This window comes from Artibeus jamaicensis, unplaced genomic scaffold (assembly GCF_021234435.1).
Source record: "Artibeus jamaicensis isolate MK-2021 breed Jamaican fruit bat unplaced genomic scaffold, CSHL_Jam_final contig_240, whole genome shotgun sequence".
NCBI lineage: Eukaryota > Metazoa > Chordata > Mammalia > Chiroptera > Phyllostomidae > Artibeus > Artibeus jamaicensis.
This window is the reverse complement of record NW_026521506.1, coordinates 24,902,178-24,918,635: the sequence shown is the minus strand read 5'-3', so window position 1 is coordinate 24,918,635 and position 16,458 is coordinate 24,902,178. Positions and strand designations below refer to the sequence as shown.

Genomic DNA, 16,458 nt, shown 5'->3' with positions numbered 1-16,458 from the left:
CATAAAAATAGACACATAGATCAATGGAACAGAGTAGGGAGCACAGAATGATGAAGTGCCCTGGCTGTTATGGCTCAGTGGGTTGAGTGTGGGCCTGCAAACCCAAAGGTCGCTGCTTCGATTCCCAGTCAGGGCACACACCTGGGTTGCAGGCCAGGTTCTGCTGGGGCATGTGACAAGCAACCATACACTGATGTTTCTCTCCCTCTCTTTCTCCTTCCCTTCCCTTCTCTCTAAAAATATATGATGAATTAATGCAAGAATATACAGTGGGGTAAAGACGGTCTCTTCAATAAATGATGTTTAGAAAATTGGATAAATAACATACAAAAAGTTAAACTAGACCACCTTCTTCACCATATACAAAAATAAACTCAAAATGGATTAAAGGCTTAAAAGTAAGTCTTGAAGCCATAAAATTTCTAAAAGGAAACACAGGCAGTAAATAAACTCTGACATTGCTCTTCGTAACATTTTAAAAAATATATCTCCTTGAGCAGGGAATCAAAAGAAAAAATACAGTATGGGACTAAGCCAAACTAAAAACTTTTTGCACAGCAAAGAGAACCATTTTGTTTTTAGAAAAACAAAAAGACAAGCTACCAATGAGAGAATGATATATCTGAAAGCAGTTACTAATCAAAGTGTATAAAAAGCTCATACAACTCAACATAAAAAATATAAATAATCCATTTAAAAAATGGGCAGAAGACTGCATAGACACTTCTCCAAGGAGGACACACAGATGGCTAATGGACATATAAAAAGATGCTCAAATTCACTAATCATCAGAGAAACGCACATTAAAACCACAAGTTATTACCTCACACCTGTCAGATTGGCTATCATCAATAAATCAACAAACAACAAATGTGCAAGATGTGGAGAAAATGGAACTCACACATGAGAATACAGATTTGTGTGGCAACTATAAATAAACATTATGGAGGTTCCTTAAAAAGTTAAAAATGGAATTGCCTCAATTCCAGCAATTCTATTTCAAGGTATTTATTTGAAGAAATCCAAAACGGTAATTCTAAAACATATATGCATCCCTATTTTTATTGCAGTATTATTTACAAAAGCCAGTATATGGAGGCAACCTAAGTGCTCATTAATATATGAGTGGTTAAAAAAGCTGTAGTACAAGCCCTAGCTGGTGTAGCTCAGTGGATTGAGCTCCAGCCTGCGACCCATACGATTGCGGTTTGATTTCCAGTCAGGGCAGGCTGGGTTGCAGGCTGGTTCCCTGTAGGCCAGTTCCCAGCAGGTGATGCACGAAAGGCAACCATACATTGATGTTTCTCTCCTTCCGTTCCTCTCTAAAAATAAATAAAATCTAACAAAAAAGATGTAGTACATACAAGTATATACAATGGACCCAGGCATAAAAAGAATGAAATCTTACCATGTGGGACAGCATGGATGAACTTAGAAGATATTATCTAAATGAAATAAGTTAGACACAGAAAGACAGATATCACATGTTTTCACTAATATGTAGAATCTAAAGAACAAAATAAAGAAACAACCATTATGGAAAACAGTATGGAATTTTCTCGGAAAAATAAAAATGCACCTCCCTTTTGGCCCAGCAATTCCACTGCTAGGATTATATCCTAAGAACCCTAAAACACCAATCTCAAAGAAGAGATTGGTTTTCTTCTTTGAGTTTCTTCTCAAAGAAGAAAATGTGTACCACAATGTTCATAGCAGCACAATTTACAATAGCCAAGAGTTGGAAGCAACCTAGGTGCCCATCAGTAAATGAATGGATCAAAAAAAATTATGGTACATATACACAATGGAATTCTATGCAGCAGAGAGAAGGAAGGAGCTACTACCCTTTGCAACAGCATGGATGGAACTGGAAAGCATTATGCTGAGTGAAATAAGCCAGGTGTTGAAAGACAAATACCATATGATCTCACCTTTAACAGGAAACTAAACAACAAAACAAACAAGCAAGCAAAATAAAAACAAAGACGCTGAAATAGAAAACGGGGACAGCGACCAGAGGGGAGGGAATTTAAGGGGAGAAAGGGGAAGGATTTAGAGGAACAAGTATAAAGGACACAGGGACAATAATAAGGGGGGTGGAAATGGGAGGGAGGTGGGGAGCACGGGGCAGGATGGGCTGGGATGGGAGAAATAGACAGAAAACTGTTCTTGAAAAATAGTTAAATAAAATTTAAAAAAAGAAAAAGAAACAAACAAAATAGGAACAGTCATAGATGCAAAGAACAGACTGATGTTTACTGGAGTGGAGCAAGATTAGGGGACTGGGTGAAAAAGATACAGGTATTAAGACCTACAAATTGCTAGTACAAAATAGTCACAAGGATGTAAAGTACAGCATAAAAATATGGACAATAATATTGTTATAACTGTGTGTGGTACCAGTTGGGTACTTGCAATATTGAGGGGATCACTCTGTAAAGCATATAATTGTATAACCAGTCTGCTGTACACATGAAAATAATGCAAAATAATGTCGATTGCCAACTGTAATTGAAAAATTAAATTTTAAAAATATTTTGGTATGGGAGAGAATTCTTTTTAGAGGAATTTGTTTTTTCATTTAAAATCTTGAACTTTCTCAATCCTGCAGTCCTCACAATTTGCAGGTGAACACCCACCTGCAAATTCCTCTAAATGGAATTCTCTCCCATGCTAAAATATTGGGGCTGAGATGCAGCTACCAGTTAGCATGGCTCCTGGCTTTCCACTGGGAAAAAATACAGCCGAAAACTAAAAAGTTGAAACTGTCAAGCACTTCTGAACAACTACTGCAAATTGACATTTGGCCAATGCAAAGAGAATGAAAGGAGGCAAGAGCAAGCTAGCAGTAAATTAAACAGATTAAAGCAGAAGCACAGTGAGCTTCAGTGGGCTACGGTCTGGCTTTTCAAGACTAAAGACCAAGAATAACAGCGCTTTACATTTTTTTTATTTTTTAATCTCAGCATCGTGCTTTTTTGCTGTGTGTCTTGAGCAAGTAGCTTAATCTCTTGGTGCTTTGGTGTTTCAAACTCACTGAACTATTTAGAATGATAAACTATTACTCCTCTGTTCCAGGAGGTCTTGATAGTAGAATTCCTTTTTGCATGTATTACAATTAACTTAACCAAAATTGTATTCAACAATTCTAATCCTGTTATGTGTACACATAAGTGGTGTGACTTTTTCTCTCTATCTCTCATTAAAAAATGCTGAAGTTTTAAAGACTTTCATTTTCTTTGTGCTCTAGCTTTTAAAAAATTGAGCACCCCACCCCACTGACTGGAAATAAAACAATCACTGTCTTTCCCTCAGAGTCAGCTTATCGAAGCTAGACAGCCCCAGAACTGGCTCCCTGAGGACTACAAGGGAGCCTCCTAACCCTTAGCTTGGAAGTGGACGGGTCTATCAGAGAATCCCTTGGTCAGACCCCAAGTCATTTCAGTGCACATTTCACCTGTCTTGAGTGATAACTTTAGGAGCAGAAATCCTGGAAATAACAACCTGGGTATTGTTTTTTAGAAAAACAAGATCTGATCAAACTTGCTGGGGATCTTGTTTCCTTCTCTACACAAGATGCTACCTATGTGATATTAATGCCTGAATCCCAAGAAAGAAGATACCTACTAAGAACTCCTGGTGGCTAACTGGGCTCAAATTGAAAAGCAGAGCCCAGCAGCTGTTTCTAAACAGGAGCCTCTCACACAAACTACATTGAACTGTCTGCCTGCCTGCACTGTGTTCCTGCCATCTGAGCCAGCCTTTATAAAGGAGTTCCTGGAATTGTGTTTCAACCAATAAAAGTGAAGTTTTCATTATCCAAATGGTGCTGCACAGTTATATCCCCATCAGCATCTTTACTGATCAATCAGAGCAGCTCCATTCCTATCAATCAGGACAGTGCTTTTTGGAGCAAACTGCAAGAATTTGGAGTTCTTATATGCACAAGGACAAACCAATTAAGGCCAAGGTTTGGGACTTCTGTCTATATAAGTCATCTCCCTTCTGATTTGAAGAGCACACTTTTGCCAGACTGAAGGTTGCATTTCCTTGGAAGATGGCTTAGTCAATGAGTATGGAGCAGACTAGCACAAAACAGAGTAGAGTAGAGCTGTCTAATCGAAGATGGCCCTCACCCCAGGGCTGCCTCTCTGTAGGACCACCTCACATCTCTCCTGGTTCATAACTGAGCTGTAACACTACTGAGCTGCTATACAGCAGGGCTGTTCTCACAGCTGTGGTATATCACAATTGAACTATTTTACACTGAATAAAGTTTTCTTCTTCACTGCACACCAAATTGGGGATTCCTGTTGGTGTTAAATTAGCAACAAAAACCATTACTTGGCACTCCATGGTGCCCAGTGTGCAGCTCTAAAGCAATGACTTGATCTACTGGCACCCTCTTGAAACCAATGCATCTTGAAGTCAATACAATTTGTGCTTTCATGAGCCTCTTGTGCTCAAGTTGTCTTCCAGGTGGTGCCTAAGGGTCTTGGGTAAGTCCTCTGAGATCTCAGATCTCCCATGCTTACTTTTGAGGTCTCAGGTACTTTATTCAGTTTATGTGGGAGATCCTCATTTGGTGATTTCAGTTCGTATGATTGGACCAAGAGGACTCCTACATAGGATTTGGATTTGATGCCTACAGCGGGTATCCCTCAGTTGTATTTGTCACCATGGAGGGTATCTTCCAAGGAGGGTTTTCCTCCATCATGTTAATATACTGGAGAGAGTATCCACCAGATTTGGACTAGGCCTTATCCATAAGATTTGTGAGGATACTAACAGTAATGGGCATTTTTGGGAGGTAGAAAGGAGCGCCATCCATAAGAAGGAATGCAAAATGGGTAATCCATGGTCTAAATGCTACTCAGCTACCACCTGGGACTTTGACTGATTGCATGTACCAAAATTATGGTCCAGAAAATTGCAATTGGCCAGGCCTCTGGCCAAAAATCAGACAACATGATCTCAAGCTTTGTTGGCCAAGATGTGGTTCCTTTGAAACCCCAAAGTTCATCTGCATGCTCAATTAGAACAAAGAAAACACAGTATCTCCCAGAAACAATGGGAAGCCTTTTTTTAAATTGGTAACTTGAGAGCTCTAATTAAAATCAAGAGACTACTATTGTCTCCCTTAGGAAAAAATAATTCTAAGTTGGGTAAATGCCTTCATAAATTAAAAAGGAAACCAGCAGTCATGAAGCTGGAACAGAAGGGGGATCATTGGTCTTCACCTGATCCTGTACTTGTGACTCTAAAACCACATTTACTGAAAATCCTCAGAAGATCCCTCACTTACCAGCACCCCCCTTGCCCACCACCCTGCCTACCATCTTCCCTTCCCTTCCCTTCCCTTCCCTTCCCTTCCCTTCCCTTCCCTTCCCTTCCCTTCCCTTCCCTTCCCTTCTCTTCCCTTCCCTTTCCTTTCCCCATCTTCTTTGTCTCCAAATAAGCAGCCACCATCTGACACTCAGGCCTTACCTCCAAAGCTATTTTTCAGTCTTTTCCCCAGAAATATCTGCCACTTTTAAAACTCAGGCATTTGAGGCCAGTCACTTTACTTTCCGAGCTTTCCAATTTTATTGTAAATACTTGCTTTCTAGTGTGTGTGTGTGTGTGTGTGTGTGTGTGTGTGTGTGTGTGTGTGTGTGTGTTAATAAGCCCACCTTAACAGGGAAGCTTAAAGGAGAGAATCATAAACTTCTCAGAAACAATACAGTGCATTTTAAATTATATTTTATTGATAACATTGTTACAGTTATTGCAATTTTCCCCTTTTGCCCCCCTCCACCCCTCCCCACTCCCTCAGGCAATCTCCTTACCATTGTTTATGTCCATGGGTTATGTGTATAAATTCTTTGGCTACTTTATTTCCTATACTCTACTTTAAATCCCCATGGCTATTCTATAACTACCTATTTGTACTTCTTCTTGTTCCGATTGGTTGTTTTTTGCTTCCTTATATACTAAATTGTTGATTTGATTCTCAGCTTCATCCATTCTATTGCTGTTTCTAGTAAATTGTTCTTTATTTCAGTTAGTGTATCCTTCATTTCTGACTGGATCTTTTTTATGCTGTTGAGGTTCTCACTAAGTTCCTTGAGCATTCTTATAACCAGGGTTTTGAACTCTGCAACCAATAGATTGCTTATCTCCATTTTGTTTAGTTTTTTTCTAGAGTTTTGATCTCTTCTTTCATTTGGGCCAGGCTTCTTTTTCTCCTCATTTTGGTGGCCTCCCTGTGTTTGTTTCTATGTATTAGGTAGAACTTCTATGACTCCCTATCCTGGTATTGTGGCTCAATGTACTACGTGTCCTGTGGGATCCAGTGCCACAGCCTCCCCTATCACCCAGTCTTGGCGCTCAAGGTGTGCCTTTGTGTGAGTTGAGCACACACTTCTCTTGTAGTCGAGCCTTGATTGCTATTGGTAGGTCAATGGGCTGGATTTACTCAGGCTAGTCAGCTGCAAGGATTGGCTGTGAGCACTGAACACCAACCTCCATTCTCCATTGAGGATCTGTTGTACAGAGGCAGGGTAGTGATGCTCTGACATGGTCTGTAGATGTCCAGTGGGTGCACAGGCCCTGGGGTTTCCTCAGTGGTGTAAGCCAAGGTCAGCTCCCACCTGTGTTTTTCCCAGGGCCACCCTGTCTGAGCTATATAGCAATCTGAGATGGCTGCCACTTGTACTGGGCTTGGAGATTCCCAGGTGAAGCCAAGCTGTGAATCTAGCCTGGATGCTGTGAGTGCCAGGTCTGGAGCCACTTAGCAAGAGGTATGGGGGCTGGGAGCTCATTGAGGCTGGCTGATGCTTGTTTGATAGGATTTAGGAAGTTGTGAAGCATGAGCCAAAACCAGCCATTCACATGGAAAAGTCACAGTTAATAGTTTGGGCAGGCCCATAAGTTGAGTGGAGTGGAGCTTTAGGAAATCACCAGAACAGGGCAAACACTGTTAGCCAGGTTGATAGAGTCCCAGATATGGCACCTGCCTGCCAGCTCTGTCAGGGGAAGGCTCAGAAAAGGGGCAATGGCTTCTGTCCCTCTTTATGTCTGAGAGAAAGCTGTCCCCCAACACTCACCTTGATGCCAGAAACTTCAGTTCCTCCCTGTATGCAATTGGTGCCTTTCAAGCAGCTACCCCAGTGCTGGAGCTCAGAGAGGGTGAATCTGAATAAATCCATTTGTGGGTTCTTTAAGAGGAACTGTGTGAGACTGCAGAAGTTTCTTCTACTAACTCAATCTCCACTGGTTTTTGCAGCTAGAAATTACGGGGACTTATCTTCCTGGCACTGGAACCCTGGTCTAGGGGTCCTGATGTGGGGCTGGGACTCATCATTCCCGACATATTTCTCCCAATTTTTTATCCCCCACCCATGAATGTGGGACCAGCCCATTCCACATGTCTGCCCCTCCTACCAGTTTGGATGCATATGGTTTCTTTAATTCCGTAGTTGTCAGACATCCATTCAACTTGATTTCAGATGGTTCTGAGTGATGGTTGTTTTATACTTTAGATGTAATTTTAATGTGGTTGTATGAGGAGGTGAACCATGTTTTTACCTATGCTGCCATCTTGACTGGAAGTCTCCTAGACTGAAATCTTTTGTTTTAAAAACAGCTTTAAGGGAATTCTTACAGCATGCAAAAACTTTGGCCATCTGAGCAAAACCTCAACTTAGTTCATCTGCCAGAAAACATATTTGGATCCATAATTTTCCTTTAAAGTTTTGTATTGTGTTGTCTGTGTGTTTATGTATGTCTATGTATGTATATTATAAATACAGTATGTTTCTACTACTAGATGGTATTGCCAAAAATTGATTTGTAAATTTAAATTTAGATTGTAAAAGAGTCCTGTTTAATTGGCTTAAAACAAATGAGTGCTCATACAAATTGAAGACATAACAGAAACTAATGCAATTGCTTTCAAAGTGCACATGATCTAAGATTAATCCTTGGTAAATAAATACTGGCTAAGAATGTTGGTTTAATTAACAACGTGCAGTTTTCCAGTGCTGTCTAGCTTGAGAGCTAGCAGGCCAGATGGGAAACTGGAGTAATGATTTGGGAGACATTACTGTGTTATTTTACAAGGCTAAAAGGGCAAAGGATTCTTCGGATTAAGATCTAGACACTCGTGATAGGAGAGGCAAGATGGCAGAAGAGTAAATGGAAGCCACACTAACCTCCTCCCAGGACCAATCTGGAATTACAACTAAATTGAGGAGAAATCACCCAGAACAAACAACTGAACAATAGCAAGACAGAAGCCTTATAACCTCAGACAGACAGAATAATCATCTTCAGTACTAACTGACTGGTAAGGAGTATGGTGGAGACTCAAGAGGGCTGGTTGAGTGCCCATAAGTGGCAGAACAGGAGGGATAATTATGCAATTGGTGGATCCCTCTAAGAATTGTGGGGTCTAAAACCTAAGCTAGGATCTCCAGTCTAGAGCTCTAGAGCCCCAAAATGTACACAGGTAACTGGCAGTGAAAAGTGTCAGGGATGCTCCCTGCCAGAGACAGACAGCTGGAGATGCAAAGAGCTGTTTAAACACACAAATTTTCATTTACAGCCATTTTCTGGGGTTCCAGCAAAGGTGGGGGCAGAGTGGGCTGGAGACACCTGAGGAGAGACTGGGAATGAAAATTTTAGGGAGAGAGCTGAGAGAGTAGCCACCAGGATCCCAGCGCTAAGTCATCCTCAATATGGCAGCAGCCATCCTGCTTAGGCAAACCACTCCCTTATGAGCAGCAGCAGCCTGAGGGGAAACAATAGCCCCACCACCAGGAGAGATTCTTCCCTGGCTCTGTGGTGCTTAAGCCTGACTGCTGAGTGTAGAGTGACTAGATAAACAACTGAAAGAGACAGCCATGGACAGTAATACCCTGTAAGTCTAGGAGCAGGCTGCTTAAGTTCAGATGGGGCAAATATCTGACATTATCAGGGGCAGATCCAGAAAGGAAGAACAGTGGTAAATACTAGAGGCTACCAAGATAAAATCCACTATGGTCTTTTCCATGATTAGTGATATTTTCTTATTATTTCTTGTCCTTCAAGTTTATGCACATTAAGTCAGTAGATTTTATACTATAGTTTATTTCTCTCCTTTCTTATAATAGTCTTAATCTCTTTACATCCTTATTAATACTGGTTCATTTGCTGTTGATACTGAAATTACAGGGGGTGGGGAGATATTTTTGCAGATATGGATTTGTTCCCTGGGGTTTACGATTCTGTTTTGTTCTGGCAGCACCTGCAAAACAGCATACAAGACATGGTGGGTGAAATGACTTTCAATCAAGCAGCTGGAGGGAAGGACCAACCAAAGAAAGATGCAACAACAATCAAACCCCAATTACATCCAGAGAGCCAACATAAATGTTATAAAGGGGATCCCAAGAGCATAAAGTTCAGGAGATCAAGGAGAATGCACCACTGAACCTCACAGGTCTCCTATCATAGAAGTTCACACAACAAACTCAGGGAGTTAAAACAGATCAATTTAAAAAGCAGAAACAAATAAGAAGAGTCTCACAAACAATAAGAAGACAAAGAAACAATCCCCAAACAAAAGGAAAGCAGGGATCCTCAAAAAGAATGTTAAATGAAAGAGAGGCAAGTCAACTATCAGATATTGAATTCAAACTATGGTTATAAGGAAGCTCAATGAGCTCACTGAGAATTACCAAAAGCTACAGGGAAGCCACAAGGAACTTACTGTGAATTACACAAGCATGAAAAAGGACATAGAAACAATTAATAAGATCCAAGAGGAAATGAAGAATACAATTTCTGAACTGAAGAACACAGTGGAAGGAATCAAAATCAGGCTAGATGAAGCAGAGGATCAAATCAGCAAGCTGGAGGACAGGGTAGAAAAAAACTCCCAGAAAGAGCAAGAAAAGGAAAAAAGACTAAAAAAGAATGAAGGGATTAAGAGAAATACAAGACAATATGAAATGTAATAATATCTGAATAATAGGGATCCCAGAAAGAGAAGAAGAGGAGCAAGGACTAGAAAACCCATGCGAAAAAGTAATGAAAGAAAACTTTCCCAATTTGATGAGAGAAAAAAACACACATTCCAGGAAGCAGAAAGGGTCCCAATCAAGAGGAACCTAAAGAGGCCCATTCCAAAGCACATCATAATTAAAATAGCAAAATTCAAAGACAAAGAGAGAATCTTAAACGTGGCACACGAGAAACAGGAAGTAACATGCAAGGGAGCCCTGATAAGACTAGTAGCTGAATTCTTATCAGAAACACTACAAGCCAGAAGAGAACAGCAATAAATATTCCAACTAATGAAAAGCAAAGACTTGCAACCAAGACTACTCTATCCAGCAAGGCTGTCCACTAAAATGGAAGGTGAAATAAGGAGCTTCCCAGACAAAAGAAGGATGAAAGAATACACCTCCACCAAACCAGCACTGCAAGATATGCTGAAGGGACTTTTTCAATAAAGGAAGAATAAGAGTGTGAGAAAGAGAGGAATACAGGTATGAAGGGGGTAAAATGGCAATGACTAAGCATCTATCAATAATAACCTTAATGTAAATGGATTAAATAAAAAAACATAGGGTAGCTGAATACATAAGAAAACACAACCTGCACATATACTACCTATAAGAGACCCACCTCAGAACAAAAGACCTACACAGATTGAAAGTAAAGGGTTGGAAAAAATTTCCCAAGCAAAAAGACAGAAAAAAAAGCCAGGGTAGCAATACTTATATCAGACAAAATAGACTTCATAACAAAGGCCATGTAAGAGACACAGGACACTTCATAATACTCAAGGAAAGAATCCATCAAGAAGATATAAACATTATAAACATATATGTACCTAACATAGGAGGGGTTTTAACACTCCACTGTCAAAAATGGAAACATCTTCCAAACAAAATATCAACAAGGATATTGTGGCACTGAACAATGTCCTAGATCGAATGGACTTAACTGATATATATATAGAGCCCTCCATCCCAAAGAAGCTAAATACACATCCTTTTCAAATATTCATGGAACAGTTTCAAAGATAGACCAAATGATAAGACACAAAACAAGCCTCAACAAATTTAGAATCGAGGTAGAATCTAAGATGGGAGTGGAGATGGCTGGGGTGGGTGGGAATGGTGGGGGGGGGAAATGGACACACCTGTACCTGAACAACAATTAAAAAATAAATTTAAATTTAAATTTAAAAACAGATCCAGACACTTGTGACAAAGCTTAATTAGAATGTTATGGTGATTGAAAATGACTGCATAAAAAGAATAAGATGTTTGTTGGGTAAAAGAAGGTATGAGGAATCAAAGTACATTTTTATTAAGGTATGAAAAGAATTTTGTCCTAAAGTAAAGTGATTATTCTAGAATAAGAAAGATAAAAACATAGGACAATAGATGAAAGGTTTATGAGAGTTGCAGAAGTTTTCTAGAAGTTGTAGAGGTTTATGGATGAAGAATATTGAAAAAATCTTATATATGGTCAAACTTAGATTGAAACAGATTTATTTAAGTTAATTTCAAAAGTACACTGATATAGAATTGGAATTGGTTTTCTTTCTCTGTTGAAAAAACAAAAGTTTCCCTAAAGTATTGGTAACTCTTACATTTATTTTTTATTGTTGTTCGATAACAGTTGTCTCCACTGTCCCCCCCCAACCCCACCCATCCCTACCCCCCACTCTCAATTCTACCCACCTTTGGCTTTGTTCATGGGTCTTTTATACTTGTTTCGTGACAACCCTTCCCACTCTTCCTCCCCCACACTGTTACTCCCTTCCCCTCCCCACTGGTTACTATCAGTTTGTTCTTTATTTCAATGTCTCTGGTTACATTTTGCTTGCTTGCTTGTTTTGTTGATGAGGTTCCACTTATAAGTGAGATCATATGGTATTTGTCTTTCACCACCTGGCTTATTTCACTGAGCATAATGCTCTCCAGTTCCATCTATGCTGTCCCGAAGGGCAGGAGCTCATTTCTTTCTGCTGTGTAGTATTCCATTGTTTACTCTTACATTTAAAGAGATAATTTGTGCTTGTAACTGGTTGACTTTTTATAGTTGCATGTAAAGTTTTTACATGGAAAATTAAATGGATAACTAAAATAATAAGAAAATGTCTGTTTACAGAAGGGGGAAATGAAACTAACTGGAATATTTGGTCTTTGGACATGGATTTCAATCTAATTATCTCCCCCCAAACAAGAATGTATTAATGATGATTTATATCTATTCTCATTGGGTACAAACATTCCCACATCAAGGGACTACAGCCATAGCAGCTACTATAATACTTCTAGAAAGTATTTTTATCTTCTTGGAGAATCCTCACAGAGCTGCACAGAGAATGGGAAACCCACTTTACTAATAAACAAATTCACACTAGGTATGCAAAATTTAACTGATATTGCAGCATTTTCATTGCACTTACCATCCAGCCTTCTGGTTTTATAGAACTGAAAAAATAGTTAAAATTCATTTGGTAAAACTTGTTTAATCTTTTAATATGCTTTGGCCTAAAGCCCTTCTCTTGCTATTGCTTAACTCAAGATCTATTCCTTTTGGTAAACATCGATTGTCCCCTTTTAAAAATCATTACTGGGAGACCTATGAGGCTAGATCAGAATGTGTGAACCTACCTCATAAAAAAAAAACTTCTAATTTATTGCAAATATCTTACAAAGGCTCTTGAAATTGATGCAAGCTCATAGAGCAATTTTTTCACAGTTCACTCCTGGGAGATGAAGACACCAAACATTACAGCCTACAACCTGGACATATAGTCCATGAGAAAAGACATCTCCACAAGGACTCCCTTCAGCCTCATTGAATTGGATCATGTTGGGTATTGTTAACTAATCCCTGAGTTAAAAAGTTAAAAGGAATATATGTTTGTTTGTTTGTTTGTTTGTTTTACTTAAGAAGGCTCCCATACTTGTGCTTCATTCACCTGATTGAACACCCCAGCCTATAGAATACCTCAAATTAAAGTTAAGCAGAATAATCACCCAGACAAAAAGCAGATGGCACTGAAAGCAGTGCCATCTTTGGGTCCTTTTCCCAGGACCCGAAATTGGGCCAGTGAAGTCAATTCCTGCTATATATAATCCATGTTTATTTCATAGTTGTCATTTTCCTAGCTTTATTAATGAAATTAATTATTTCATGACAAGCTGGTCACCTCACCTATGTTTTAGGTTGTATGTTCTAGTTATACCATATAATTTAATACTCAACTCTACAGTAGTTTCTACTTTTGTTGTTTCAACCATTTTAAATGGGAAGTCTTGGCAGAAAAATATTGTGGTACAGTGATTTCAAACCTTAGTCACCTCCTAGGACCTATCTGAATGCTAGATTGCCATCAAATGCCTGCCTCTACCTCTGGTAAAACTGATGAGTCCAAAGTTATTTCTGTGAGCAATTTCTCAACTGTTCCTCACTATTCCATTGATTTTACCAGAGCTCCTCCTTCTGAAATTTATTAAGTTAAATTACAAAAGGAAGTTCCATCTTTCATCTGTGCCTACCTAAACACACATTATGCATCAGCCACAACCTCCCCAGGAATGACCCAACCATCTCCCAGAATTGAATTAGTCACTAGCCAACCCTTATGACATCACTGCCTATATGTTTTGTTTTTTTAAAGTTAATCTTCATTGTATTTTTTCTACTACCAGTTAGTCTCCTTATACCCTTCATCCCCTCCCCCCAGCAATCACCACATGGTTGTCTATGTCCATGAGTCCTTTTTCCTGAATCCCTCCATCTTCTAACCTTCCCCCCACTACCTCTCCAATTATGAGTCCATCCCCATTTTCCTTGTTAGTTCAGTTTGCTCATTAGATTCCAACATGTGAGTGAAATCATATGGCATTTGTCTTTCACTGGCTTATTTCACTTAGCATAATGTTCTATTTCCTACATCTTAAATGCCTTAAATTTAGTTGTACCTATTTCAGGGGTGTCAAACTCATTTTCACCAGGAGCCACATCGGCCTCGTGGTTGCCTTCAAAGGACCAAATACAATTTTAGGACTGTATAAGTGTAACTACTTCTTAACAGTTAGGCAAGAATCTGTGCTCTGCCAGATAGAACAAGATGGAAGGCCAGATTTGGCCTGTGGGCCTTGTGTTTGCCACCTGTGACCTATTTCAATCCTGACTACTGTGGAACTACCCTTTGTGAGGTGTTTGTGAGTAGAAACAGTCCACATTTTCATGAATCCAAATGTTCATCCAATGATGTCAAATACACTGGAAAGAACTTCTACAGGGTTGTTCAAACCAAACTGATCCCTGGTTGGAAAATGTTCTCATCTTCCTTTCTGTTAATGAATTCAAAAATGAACAAACTCTTGTAGGCATCCTTTGTGTCCTCACAGGTTAAATTTTGTCTGTGCATACAAAAACAAGCCTTGGGTATTTAATTGTCTAGATAGCTGGAGGCTGGCTGGGCAATGCCTTCTGGGTCACTTGACATCCTCTTTTACTATCCTCTAAATAATAACAGCCACCTCTCCAAGGTTTCATCAGAGGAAAAAGAGGGCTTTATCATTAGTAGATTACTACCCTGATGAGGATCTCTCTGTTTATGAAGATAACTAGTATGGCCTCTCCATGGAATGCAACCTGCCAGCAGATTTTCAGGAGATGGGAATACTCACTTTCTCAGAATTGTATTTTCATGAGGTGGCCTTGGTACTACTTAATTAGACTTAATAATGCAAAACCTAACTAGAACCATCAATCAAATTGTTCACTCAACCACCTGAGCAATTTGAGCTCAGAAAACATCTTCATATTCCTTACCACGTATAGCTCTTGACAACAGAACCCTTGATTACATGCTCACAGCCCAAGGAGAAGTTTGTACCATAGCCAACTCCACATGCTGTACCTGGATAAATACTTCTTTCAAGTAGAATTAGAAACAACCAAACTCCTCAATCTTGCCAAATCCTTGAAAAAACATTCCAGTTTTGCTTCTACTGTCAATGGCTGGTTAGGATTTAAATTTTCTGATATTTTCGGTTAGTCCCAACTGGAGTCAGAACTGTTTTAAGGTCTGGGTTGCAGTTTGTGTTGTTTATCATGATTATAATGTGTTCAATATATTTAATTGTCAAACCACTGATGTTCTATAAAACCAACCATTTAAAACCTCAGGTAATGGTTACAGGAAGAATAGAAATGATCCATCAAACCACTATGCCCCTCCATGTTTGTAATTCATGACGGCTGGAACCTTTACAGTAATGCCAAATACTTTTGTCAATTAACCCTGAATTCTCTTATAAACTAAGTTCCTTCGTTGTTCTTTGACCTTTCCCAATTTGTTTTGGCTGCTTTCATAAGACACTGAAATTTTTAGGTTGGCAAGTGTGAAAGAAAACTCTCATAAGCAAATGATTCTATTGCCACAAGGTAATTGACACAAGAGTACCACCAAAGGACTAGATGGAACCAGAGTAGGTAGCCAAACCACTCTGGCACCAACATGGGACAAACTGACCTGACCCATCATCAATGTTGTCTGTTGATAGTTTCTGATCAAAAGGGGGAAATGTGGGCTCTGAGAAAGAAGATACCCACTAAGAAGGGTCCTGGTGTCCAACTGGGCTCAAATTTAAAAGCACAGCCTAGTAGTCATTTCTAAACAGGGAACTGTCATGCACACTGCATGCACTTCAGGGAGAAGGCTGCACTTAACCACCCCTCCGCCCCCTCCCCTGAACTGCCCGCCTGCACACTGATTGAACTGTGTTCCTGCAATCCCAGCCAGCCCTTATAAACAAATTCCTGGAATTTTATTTCAACCAATAGGGCTGAGGCTTTCCTTGTCCAACTGGAGCTGTGCATCTGTATCTTCATCAGCATGTTCACCAGCCAATTAAAACAGCTCCATTCTGACCAATCAGGGCAATGCTTTTTTTGGACCAATCAAACTGTGAAGATTTGGAATCCTCATTTGCATAAGGATGGACCAATCAGGAACCACGGGCAGAACTTCTGTCTCTATAATCAACTTCTTTCCCTTTACACTGAAGGCTAAAGACTGTGGTTTCCCTAGCTGGAGCTGAAACATCAGTTCTAGCCAGAGCAGAGTGGAGCAAACTGGCACATGACAGAATGGAGCAGACTGGTGCATAGTGGAGCAGAGCAGGCAGAGCAGAGCAGAGCTGTCTAGCCAGAGAGAGGCTTTGCCCCAAGGCCACCTCGCCCCAGAGCCTCCTTGTAGCCATGCTATTTAACAGTCATGCTGCTTCATAATTGAGCTGTAACACTATTGGAGCTGTTACACAGCCATGCTGTTCTCACAGCCGTGCTGTATCACAATTGAGCTGTTTGCACTGAATAAATTTCCTTCTTCACTGCACCCCAAATTGGTGATTCCTGTTGGCATTGAATTGAAACTAACAACCATTAGTTGAC

General features: G+C 39.9%; 1 protein-coding gene across 10 annotated transcripts in view; it reads right to left on the bottom strand.

Moving 5' to 3' along the window:
• NEXMIF (neurite extension and migration factor) overlaps nucleotides 1-16,458 on the bottom strand; it is a 199,248-nt gene that overhangs the window by 165,152 nt on the left and 17,638 nt on the right. The window lies entirely within an intron of this gene.